The sequence below is a fragment of the Salmo trutta genome, unplaced genomic scaffold (genome assembly GCF_901001165.1).
Source record: "Salmo trutta unplaced genomic scaffold, fSalTru1.1, whole genome shotgun sequence".
NCBI lineage: Eukaryota > Metazoa > Chordata > Actinopteri > Salmoniformes > Salmonidae > Salmo > Salmo trutta.
In genome coordinates, this window is record NW_021822690.1 from 336,453 (window position 1) to 347,239 (window position 10,787).

At 41.8% G+C, this 10,787-nt stretch overlaps 5 non-coding genes across 5 annotated transcripts; all 5 read left to right on the top strand.

The window, feature by feature from the left end:
• Positions 1-1,326: 1,326 nt before the first annotated feature.
• On the top strand, positions 1,327-1,398 carry trnat-cgu (transfer RNA threonine (anticodon CGU)). Its single transcript has one exon. It is a non-coding gene; the product is annotated as a tRNA-Thr (tRNA).
• Positions 1,399-2,542: 1,144 nt separating this feature from the next.
• trnaa-cgc (transfer RNA alanine (anticodon CGC)) lies at positions 2,543-2,614 on the top strand. The gene has a single exon. It is a non-coding gene; the product is annotated as a tRNA-Ala (tRNA).
• A 4,566-nt stretch (positions 2,615-7,180) lies between these two features.
• On the top strand, positions 7,181-7,252 carry trnat-cgu (transfer RNA threonine (anticodon CGU)). The gene has a single exon. It is a non-coding gene; the product is annotated as a tRNA-Thr (tRNA).
• Positions 7,253-8,391: 1,139 nt separating this feature from the next.
• trnaa-cgc (transfer RNA alanine (anticodon CGC)) lies at positions 8,392-8,463 on the top strand. The gene has a single exon. It is a non-coding gene; the product is annotated as a tRNA-Ala (tRNA).
• A 468-nt stretch (positions 8,464-8,931) lies between these two features.
• On the top strand, positions 8,932-9,003 carry trnat-cgu (transfer RNA threonine (anticodon CGU)). The gene has a single exon. It is a non-coding gene; the product is annotated as a tRNA-Thr (tRNA).
• Positions 9,004-10,787: the final 1,784 nt, after the last annotated feature.

Consider the following 10,787-nt stretch of genomic DNA (forward strand, 5'->3'; position numbering starts at 1 on the left):
AACTTTCCTTCCGTGGCCTCCAACTGCTCCTAAACACAAGTAAAACTAAATGCATGCTCTTCAACCGATCGCTGCCTGCACCTGCCCGCCCATCCAGCATAACTTCTCTGGACGGTTCTAACTTAGAATTTGTGGACAACTACAAATACCTAGGTGTCTGGTTAGACTGTAAACTCTCCTTCCAGACTCACATCAATCATCTCCAATCCAAAGTGAAATCTAGAATTGGCTTCCTATTTCGCAACAAAGCATCCTTCACTCATGCTGCCAAACATACCCTCGTAAAACTGACCATCCTACCAATCCTCGACTTCGGCGATGTCATTTACAAAATAGCCTCCAATACCCTACTCAACAAGCTGGATGCAGTCTATCACAGTGCCATCCGTTTTGTCACCAAAGCCCCATATACAACCCACCACTGCGATCTGTATGCTCTCGTTGGCTGGCCTTCACTTCATAATCGTCGCCAAACACATTGGCTCCAGGTCATCTACAAGACCCTGCTAGGTGAAGTCCCCCCTTATCTCCGCTCACTGGTCACCATAGCAGCACCCACCTGTAGCACGCGCTCCAGCAGGTATATCTCTCTGGTCACCCCTAAAGCCAACTCCTCCTTTGGTCGTCTCTCCTTCCAGTTCTCTGCTGCCAACGACTGGAACGAACTACAAAAATCTCTGAAATTGGATTCACTTATCTCCCTCACTAGCTTTAAGCACCAGCTGTCAGAGCAGCTCACAGATCACTGCACCTGTACATAGCCCATCTATAATTTAGCCCAAACTACTACCTCTTCCCCTACTGTATTTATTTATTTTATTTATTTTGCTCCTTTGCACCATATTATTTATATTTGAACTTTGAACTTTCTTCAAACTACAAATCTACCATTCCATTGTTTTTCTTGCTATACTTTATTTACTTTGCCACCATGGCATTTTTTGCTTTTACCTCCCTTATCTCACATCATTTGCTCACATTGTATATAGTCTTATTTTATTTTTTCTACTGTATTATTGACTGTATGTTCTTTACTCCATGTGTAACTCTGTGTTGTTGTATGTTGTCGAACTGCTTTGCTTTATCTTGGCCAGGTCGCAATTGTAAATGAGAACTTGTTCTCAACTTGCCTACCTGGTTAAAAAAAGGTGAAATAAATAAAAATAAAAAAATGGGATGGAAGCTCAGAGGGGGAGTGCATGCAAAATATGTATGAGGTCCTCGGTTCAATCCCAAGATTCTTCACTGAGTTTATTTGTGTGCCAAATTCACATTTACACAACTACTACTTTCCAGAATGTTGATGTATAATTTGTATAGTAGGGTGGCGTGGTGGCCAAGTGGTAAGGTGTTGGTCTCGTAAACCGAAGGTCATGGGTTCAAATCCCGTCCGTTCCTGTATGAAAGACATCTGATATCATGGACCTGTGCTTTTATTGGAGGACTTTGCAGAAAAAGCAAGTTGTGTCAATATTGCAACACAGCTATTATAGTAAGGGGATGTATCTCTATGGTAGATCCAGTACTTTACATGTATGCTGTCCAACGTTAATCTCCAACTTCTCTGTTGAGTGTATTTAGTTGTTAAATTAACTTTTGCACAACTCCCACTTTCCAGAATGTTGACATTCTAAGAAGGAAATAGATATGCTAAATCATCTGTTTCTGTAAACTGAAGCACATGGGTTCAATCCTTGTTCCACGTTTATGGAACATAGCTGATGTTATGGAAATGTACATTCGTTAGAACAGTGTAAAGAAAAGGTAAATTGTATTGATATGACCACTGCGACCTGAATGCTCTAGTCGGCTGGCCCTCGCTACCTATTCGTCACCAGACCCACTGGCTCCAGGTCATCTATAAGTCTATGCTAGGTAAAGCTCCGCCTTATCTCAGCTCACTGGTCACGATAACAACACCCACCCGTAGCACGCGCTACAGCAGGTATATCTCACTGGTCATCCCCAAAGCCAACACCTCTTTTGGCCGCCTTTCCTTCCAGTTCTCTGCTGCCAATGACTGGAACGAATTGCAAAAATCGCTGAAGCTGGAGACTTATATTTCCCTCACTAACTTTAAACATCAGCTATCTGAGCAGCTAACCGATCGCTGCAGCTGTACATAGCCCATCTGTAAAAAGCCCACCCAATCTACCTACCTCATCCACATATTGTTTTTATTTACTTTCTGCTCTTTTGCACACCAGTATTTTTACTTGCACATCATCATCTGCTCATCTATCACTCCAGTGTTAATTTGCTAAATTGTAATTACTTCGCTACTATGGCCTATTTATTGCCGTACCTCCTCATGCCATTTGCACACACTGTATATAGACTTTCTTTTTTTCTATTGTGTTATTGACTGTACGCTTGTTTATTCCATTTGTAACTCTATGTTGTTGTTTGTGTCGCACTGCTTTGCTTTATCTTGGCCAGGTCGCAGTTCTAAATGAGAACTTGTTCTCCACTAGCTTACCTGGTTAAATAAAGATGAAAAAAAACAAACAAAAAAAACAAAAAAACAATCCTTTACCATAAAGGGGATGTAGCTCAGTGATAGAGCGCATGCTTCGCATGTATGAGGTCCTGGGTTCAATCCCCAGCTTCTCCATTTAAAATTATTGCATTGACCCAACTCCTACTTTACAGAATGTTGAAATTTTAAGCAGGAAAAAGAGATGTGCTAAATAATTTGGTCTTGTAATCTGAAGAACATGCGTTCAATCCCTGTTTGTACATTTATAGAACAGAAGTGGCATTGTTGTCAACTTTTATGGTGTCATTTTCAAAAACTGAAGTTCATGGGTTCGATCCCAGTCTGTACCTGGTTTAAGAATTGCTGCTATCATTTCATTGTAGTTTCAATGGAGTGGTGTATATAAAAAGTACATTGTATTGATATTGCATTTTATCTGCAAATGAAATGGGATGGAAGCTCAGAGGGGGAGTGCATGCAGAATATGTATGAGGTCCTCGGTTAAATCCCAAGATTCTCCACTGAGTTTATTTGTGTGCCACATTTACACAACTACTACTTTCCAGAATGTTGATGTTGTCGTGTCTTTGGGGTACCATTAAACTGAAGATATGTTTATCAATTAACTCCCTGTAATTATTATCACGCGATTAAACTGATTAATCGTTTAATTGTAATTAAGTAGGAGATCGGGGCACCAAGGAAAATATTCAGATTACAAAGTTATAATTTTCCTAATATAACTTTCCTATATTATAACATTATATATTATATTCTATTATAGTATAGGCCGATTATCTTCTGGTTTAAATGGTGTATTTTACCTCGCGTCCAGTCTCATTCCAAACGTCGTAAATTGTTGTATCTGCACGAACCCAGTCTTTACTAAAATCATCCATACATCAATAGTCTTAAAATCATTTATTTACTAAACTAAGTAATTCACATAAAGTATACAAACAGTAATTATCATCACAAAGAATTGGTAGAGTAATGTGCCCTAGTGGCTAACAGGCATGGCTGGTGTCTTTTAGAACAATGGGTCGTAAAATGTTCAGCTGAGGAGGTACACAGAGTTCATTAATATTAACAATTGACATGCTAATCAATTGCCCATGAACGTTCACTCATTTGGGAACAATTGCAATCAATATATATTTACGCTCAGTGTGTCGTCGGGATCCTTGTTGAAGAGTCGTTCTGTTGGAGAGTTCTCTCTCTCTCTCTCTCTCTCTCTCTCGGTTAGAATGGATCTTTCAAAGCGACATTCATTAATGTCGTTATAGAATGTATGTTTCGTTGGTCTTCGCGTTCAATGATATAATTTACTTAGCTGCAGACTAATAATTAATATCAAAGACTTGTTCTTATTCTGTCGGTCTCGATAGTCTAAAAGTTAACCACGTGGTATAGTTCACTTTCAGTAGAGTACTTGGATGGTCAAACCTATTGGCCAACTCGCAATGGAGTGGAGGCCTGGTCTGTTAGAAAGTAAATCAGGGTATAGTTTTATAGTGACCTTAGAACAGCTTGTCACATGACGCCTGGTCCTGTCTGTGTCCCTGGGGAGGGCGTGCCGATGACTGAGTTAAGCTTGGTACAGAAATACAATTCTCTCACATTAACATCAGTACATAGCATCTCAATGTATTACAAATAGCTTTATCCTTATTAATACATTTTATACAACCATGTGGATGCAAGTCTCATCGCTGAGGCTATTATATAAACAGTTTTATGGTAATATGGCTATATTGTCTCTTCTGAGTATCACAAAATTGTACCAAGCGGACCAGTTCGTAGCTGGATTCTTCACCAATCTTTCATACCTTCTCCAGAACACAAATGTCGCTTGGTTCCCCAATTCTGTGAGTTGGAAGAATTTCCTGTGTCTCTCTATGGGCCATGTGGCAAGAGATTCTCCTCTTAGAGTTTTTACAACTCCTTCACACAGGGACTGGGTGGGGGAAGGTAGGTTGGGGGATGGTGCAAGGGGGGAGGGGGTCAACTGTCCTCCCTGTACTCAAAGAGGCCAACGTCATGACATACCCCCCCTGGTGGTTTGGATCTTGTTTATCCTGCAAGTTACAAATCAACATAAAATCATGACCACGTGATGTCCCGTTGGTAGATCATCGTTGCAGTCCCCTCTGGTGGTTGAACTGTTATAGGCTCTCTGGAAGCGGAGCAGCCCACCACAAGGATGGGCAGTTGATGTCCGGTTGGTGGTCGCCGTTGCGGTCTCCTCTAGTGGTGTACCTTGGTAGGTTCCCTGGAAGCTGCAAAGTACCCCAGGAAGGGCCAGGGGATGTCCTGGTTGGTGATCGCCGTTGCGGTCCCCCCCTCTGGTGGTTTACCTTGGTAGTCTCTCTGACAGCGGGCATGCCGCCACAAGGATAGGCCGTGGGTGTCCGGATTTGGGGTCGCCGTTCCGGACCCGTCGTCCAGACTGGAAGATCTGGGCAGTAACTTAGGCAGATGTTAACAACGCACACACACTCATGAAATATATATAATTACATTAATTCCCCAATGAGCGGCGTTGTGGCACTAAGTGATGGTTGTATGGGGACTTTGTTTATGGCTCTATCACTTCCTAAGTGTGAAAGGAACTGAACCGAAAAGGAATGAAAGCATAAACAAAACAAAAAAATATATGAAATATAGTTCTCACACAAAAAAAATCATCTAATTGGACTGTACTCTATATACGTCCAATGTTCTGGCAAAATGATTATCTCTAATGCCATATCTAGGGTTTTTCCTACTTGGTGTGTTGCTTAGGCGCTATCCTAAGTTGATAACTATATGATAAGTCTACAGCTGTAATGCACTAGTTTTGTGCAGTCTACAGGGATGACCTATGGACTTCTGGGAAGAAAACTGGTGAGCGCTGTAGAGTCAAAGGCCTAGAAGTAAATGTTCAACTTTACTAAGGCTGGTATATTGCTTGGGCCCTTAAGTGGTCCTAGCATAAATCCTAATTGGATGTTCCGTTGTGCATGTGCGCTTATGCTTACACAAGCGCGCATGTCAAGGGAAGAAAACCAAGTATCCGGGCAGATTACAACTTGTTCAGAATGAGTCTGACGTAGTCAGGTAATTTTCAGGTCAATGCCTGGAGGTCAGTCAGAATTGGTGTCAAGGGAGTCTGTAGTAGTTTTTCTACAAGTCACTGTGTCTTCCACTACTGTAGTGGCGATAGGTATGAAGTCTATTTCATAGCTATGTTATCCACGGAGGAGCTAACCTCATGACGGAAGTACTCTTTAAGTATTGGACCAGTCATACGTGGTGTGATCATGGTTCATGACTAATAATTTTCCTCCTGAATGGAGGGTCCTATTTATTAGTGACATGTGTGTTAACCATTGGAAGAGTGCACTGGAGATTCCCCTCCACGTGTTGCACTCTGAGTGACTCCTATGTCGCTGTTGTCAATGGTAATTTGATTGGTTAAGTCTCTAACCTTCTTACTGATTGTAGCTGGACTGACTGTTGCTAGTATTGGTACTGGTACTCAAGGGGACCAGTTATCCTACCGATTTATTCTGAAATATTATCTACTGGAACACATGATTGGAGCATTTTACTAGTTGTATTGTAGTTGAACCTACACATCGCAAAGAATGGTTTATTGATGCCATTTGTTTTGGAGGTGGACAAGTCCACTGGACTTCCTTTACGACCAGTGTGGTACACCTCAGTACTATCTTAGATGTCTTCTAAGATAATCCCCGTCTAGGGGCCTGTCTGCTCCTCACTGTTCTCATAGGAGAGTTTACAACTAGATTTGATTTATGCTCTGGCGGCCTCGTACGGTGTTGTCCGTAGTCTTGACCGCCCCACCGGCCTCGATGAGGCTCATCATGGGTCTGGGCTACTATTCCCCCCCTTTGTGCCTCGGGACCCCCCCACCAGCGGGTGGTGTTGGTGTCCGATGCGCAAATGAAAAGGTCGGACCCTATGTACGAGTTGTCAGCGGCCGCGTTGTTATGAGAATGGCTGCAACCTTTCAACCAAATCTCCTGGTGTTTGTGCTTCAAAACGCTCAGTGGCTGTCGAGGCATGTCAGTCAACACCGTGTCCGCGTGTGGCAACCTCTTCAATACCTGCGAACTGAGACGAGGATATCGGTCTGTGATATCACGAGGTGTTTCACCAGTGGGAGTCATCGGTTCAGAGCGCATGCTTCGCATGTATGAGGTCCTGGGTTCAATCCCCAGCTTCTCCATTTAAAATTATTGTATTGACCAAACTCCTACTTTACAGAATGTTGAAATTTTAAGCAGGAAACAGAGATGTGCTAAATAATTTGGTCTTGTAATCTGAAGAGCGTGCGTTCAATCCCTGTTTGTACATTTATAGAACAGAAGTGGCATTGTTGCCAACTTTTATGGCGTCATTTTCAAAAACTGAAGTTCATGGGTTCGATCCCAGTCTGTACCTGGTTTAAGAATTGCTGCTATCATTTCATTGTAGTTTCAATGGAGTGGTGTATATAAAAAGTACATTGTATTGATATTGCATTTTATCTGCAAATGAAATGGGATGGAAGCTCAGTGGGGGAGTGCATGCAAAATATGTATGAGGTCCTCGGTTCAATCCCAAGATTCTCCACTGAGTTTATTTGTGTGCCAAATTCACATTTACACAACTACTACTTTCCAGAATGTTGATGTATAATTTCTAGAGTAGAGTGGCATGGTGGCCAAGTGGTAAGGCGTCGGTCTCGTAAACCGAAGATCATAGGTTCAAATCCCGTCCGTGCCTTTATGAAAGACATCTGATATCATGGACCGGTGCTCTTATTGGAGGACTTTCCAGAAAATGCAAGGTGTATCAATATTGCAACACAGCTATTATAGTAAGGGGATGTATCTCTATGGTAGAGCCAGTACTTTACATGTATGCTGTCCAACGTTAATCCCCAACTTCTCTGTTGATTGTATTTAGTTGTTAAATTAGCTTTTGCACAACTCCCACTTTCCAGAATGTTGACATTCTAAGAAGGAAATAGATATGCTAAATCATCTGTTTCTGTAAACTGAAGCACATGGGTTCAATCCTTGTTCCACGTTTATGGAAGATAGCTGATATTATGGAAATGTACTTTCATTAGAACAGTGTAAAGAAAAGGTAAATTGTATTGATATGACCACTGCGACCTGTATGCTCTAGTCGGCTGGCCCTCGCTACCTATTCGTCACCAGACCCACTGGCTCCAGGTCATCTATAAGTCTATGCTAGGTAAAGCTCCGCCTTATCTCAGCTCACTGGTCACGATAACAACACCATTCCGTAGCACGCGCTACAGCAGGTATATCTCACTGGTCATCCCCAAAGCCAACACCTCCTTTGGCCGCCTTTCCTTCCAGTTCTCTGCTGCCAATGACTGCAACGAATTGCAAAAATCGCTGAAGCTGGAGACTTATATTTCCCTCAATAACTTTAAACATCAGCTATCTGAGCAGCTAACCGATCGCTGCAGCTGTACATAGCCCATCTGTAAATAGCCCACCCAATCGACCTACCTCATCCACATATTGTTTTTATTTACTTTCTGCTCTTTTGCACACCAGTATTTCTACTTGCACATCATCATCAGCTCAACTATCACTCCAGTGTTAATTTGCTAAATTGTAATTACTTCGCTACTAGGGCCTATTTATTGCCTTACCTCCTCATGCCATTTGCACACACTGTATATAGACTTTCTTTTTTTCTATTGTGTTATTGACTGTATGCTTGTTTATTCCATTTGTAACTCTATGTTGTTGTTTGTTTCGCACTGCTTTGCTTTATCTTGGCCAGGTCGCAGTTGTAAATGAGAACTTGTTCTCCACTAGCTGACCTGGTTAAATTAAGATGAAAGAAAATAAAAAAAGAAACATTTTTTTCTTTACCAGAAAGGGGATGTAGCTCAGTGGTAGAGCGCATGCTTCGCATGTATGAGGTCCTGGGTTCAATCCCCAGCTTCTCCATTTAAAATTATTGCATTGACCCAACTCCTACTTTACATAATGTTGAAATTTTAAGCAGGAAACAGAGATGTGCTAAATAATTTGGTCTTGTAATCTGAAGAACATGCGTTCAATCCCTGTTTGTACATTTATAGAACAGAAGTGGCATTGTTGCCAACTTTTATGGCGTCATTTTCAAAAAGCTGAAGTTCATGGGTTCGATCCCAGTCTGTACCTGGTTTAAGAATTGCTGCTATCATTTCATTGTAGTTTCAATGGAGTGGTGTATATAAAAAGTACATTGTATTGATATTGCATTTTATCTGCAAATGAAATGGGATGGAAGCTCAGAGGGGGAGTGCATGCAAAATATGTATGAGGTCCTCGGTTCAATCCCAAGATTCTCCACTGAGTTTATTTGTGTGCCAAATTCACATTTACACAACTACTACTTTCCAGAATGTTGATGTATAATTTGTAGAGTAGAGTGGCATGGTGGCCAAGTGGTAAGGCGTCGGTCTCGTAAACCGAAGATCATGGGTTCAAGTCCCATCCGTGCCTGTATGGAAGACATCTGATATCATGGACCTTTGCTTTTATTGGAGGATTTTGCAGAAAAAGCAAGTTGTATCAATATTGCAACACAGCTATTATAGTAAGGGGATGTATCTCTATGGTAGAGCCAGTACTTTACATGTATGCGATCCAATGTTAATCCCCAACTTCTCTGTTGAGTGTATTTAGTTGTTAAATTATCTTTTGCACAACTCCCACATTCCAGAATGTTGACATTCTAAGAAGGAAATAGATATGCTAAATCATCTCTTTCTGTAAACTGAAGCACATGGGTTCAATCCTTGTTCCACGTTGATGGAAGATAGCTGATATTATGGAAATGTACATTCATTAGAACAGTGTAAAGAAAAGGTAAATTGTATTGATATGACCACTGCGACCTGTATGCTCTAGTCGGCTGGCCCTCGCTACCTATTCGTCACCAGACCCACTGGCTCCAGGTCATCTATAAGTCTATGCTAGGTAAAGCTCCGCCTTATCTCAGCTCACTGGTCACGATAACAACACCCACCCGTAGCACGCGCTCCAGCAGGTATATCTCACTGGTCATCCCCAAAGCCAACACCTCCTTTGGCCGCCTTTCCTTCCAGTTCTCCGCTGCCAATGACTGGAACGAATTTCAAAAATCGCTGAAGCTGGAGCCTTATATTACCCTCACTAACTTTAAACATCAGCTATCTGAGCAGCTAACCGATCGCTACAGCTGTACATAGCCCATCTGTAAAAAGCCCACCGAATCTACCTACCTCATCCCCATATTGTTTTTATTTACTTTCTGCTCTTTTGCTCACCAGTATTTGTACTTGCACATCATCATCTGCTCAACTATCACTCCAGTGTTAATTTGCTAAATTGTATTTACCTCACTACTGTCATGACGTTGGCCTCTTTGGGTACAGGAAGGACAGTTGACCCCCCCTCCCCTTTGTACCATCACCCAACCTACCTTCCCCCCCAACCCAGGGTTGTAAAAATTCCAAGAGGAGAATCTTCTACAACATGTTTCATAGAAAGACAAAGGAATTTCTTCCAACTCATAGAATTGGAGAACCTAGCGACATGTGTGTTCTGGAGAAGATATGGAAGATTGATGAAGACTCCAGCTACGAACTGATCCGCTTGGTACAATTTTGTGATACTCAGAAGAGACAATATAGCCATATTACCCTAAAACTGTCTACATGATAGCCTCAGCGATGAGACTGAATCCACATGGTTGTATACAATGTATTATTAAGGATAAAGCTATTTGTAATACATTGAGATGCTATGTACTGATGTTAATGTGATAGAATTATATTTCTGTAACCAAGTCTAGCTCAGTCATAGGCACGCCCCCAGGGACACATACAGGACCAGGCGTCATTTGACAAGCCTGTTCTCTGGGCCCTATAAAACACCCCCTGATTTACATTTCTAGAGACCAGGCCTCCACTCCATCGTGAGTTTGGCCCAGAGGTTTGACCAGCCAAGTATTCTACTGAAAGTGAACCATACCACGTGGTTAACTTTTAGACTATCGATATCGACAGAATAAGAACAAGTCTTTGATATTAATTATTAGTCTGCAGCTAAGTAAATTATATCATCGAACGCGAAGACCAACCACATCCATTCTATGACGACATTCATGAATGTCGCTCTGACAGATCCATTCTAACCGAGAGAGAGAGAGAATGCTGACAAACTCTCCATCAGAACAAAACTCTCCAACAAGAATCCCGACGACACATGAGCGTAAATATATATTGATTGCAAAGGTTCCCGAA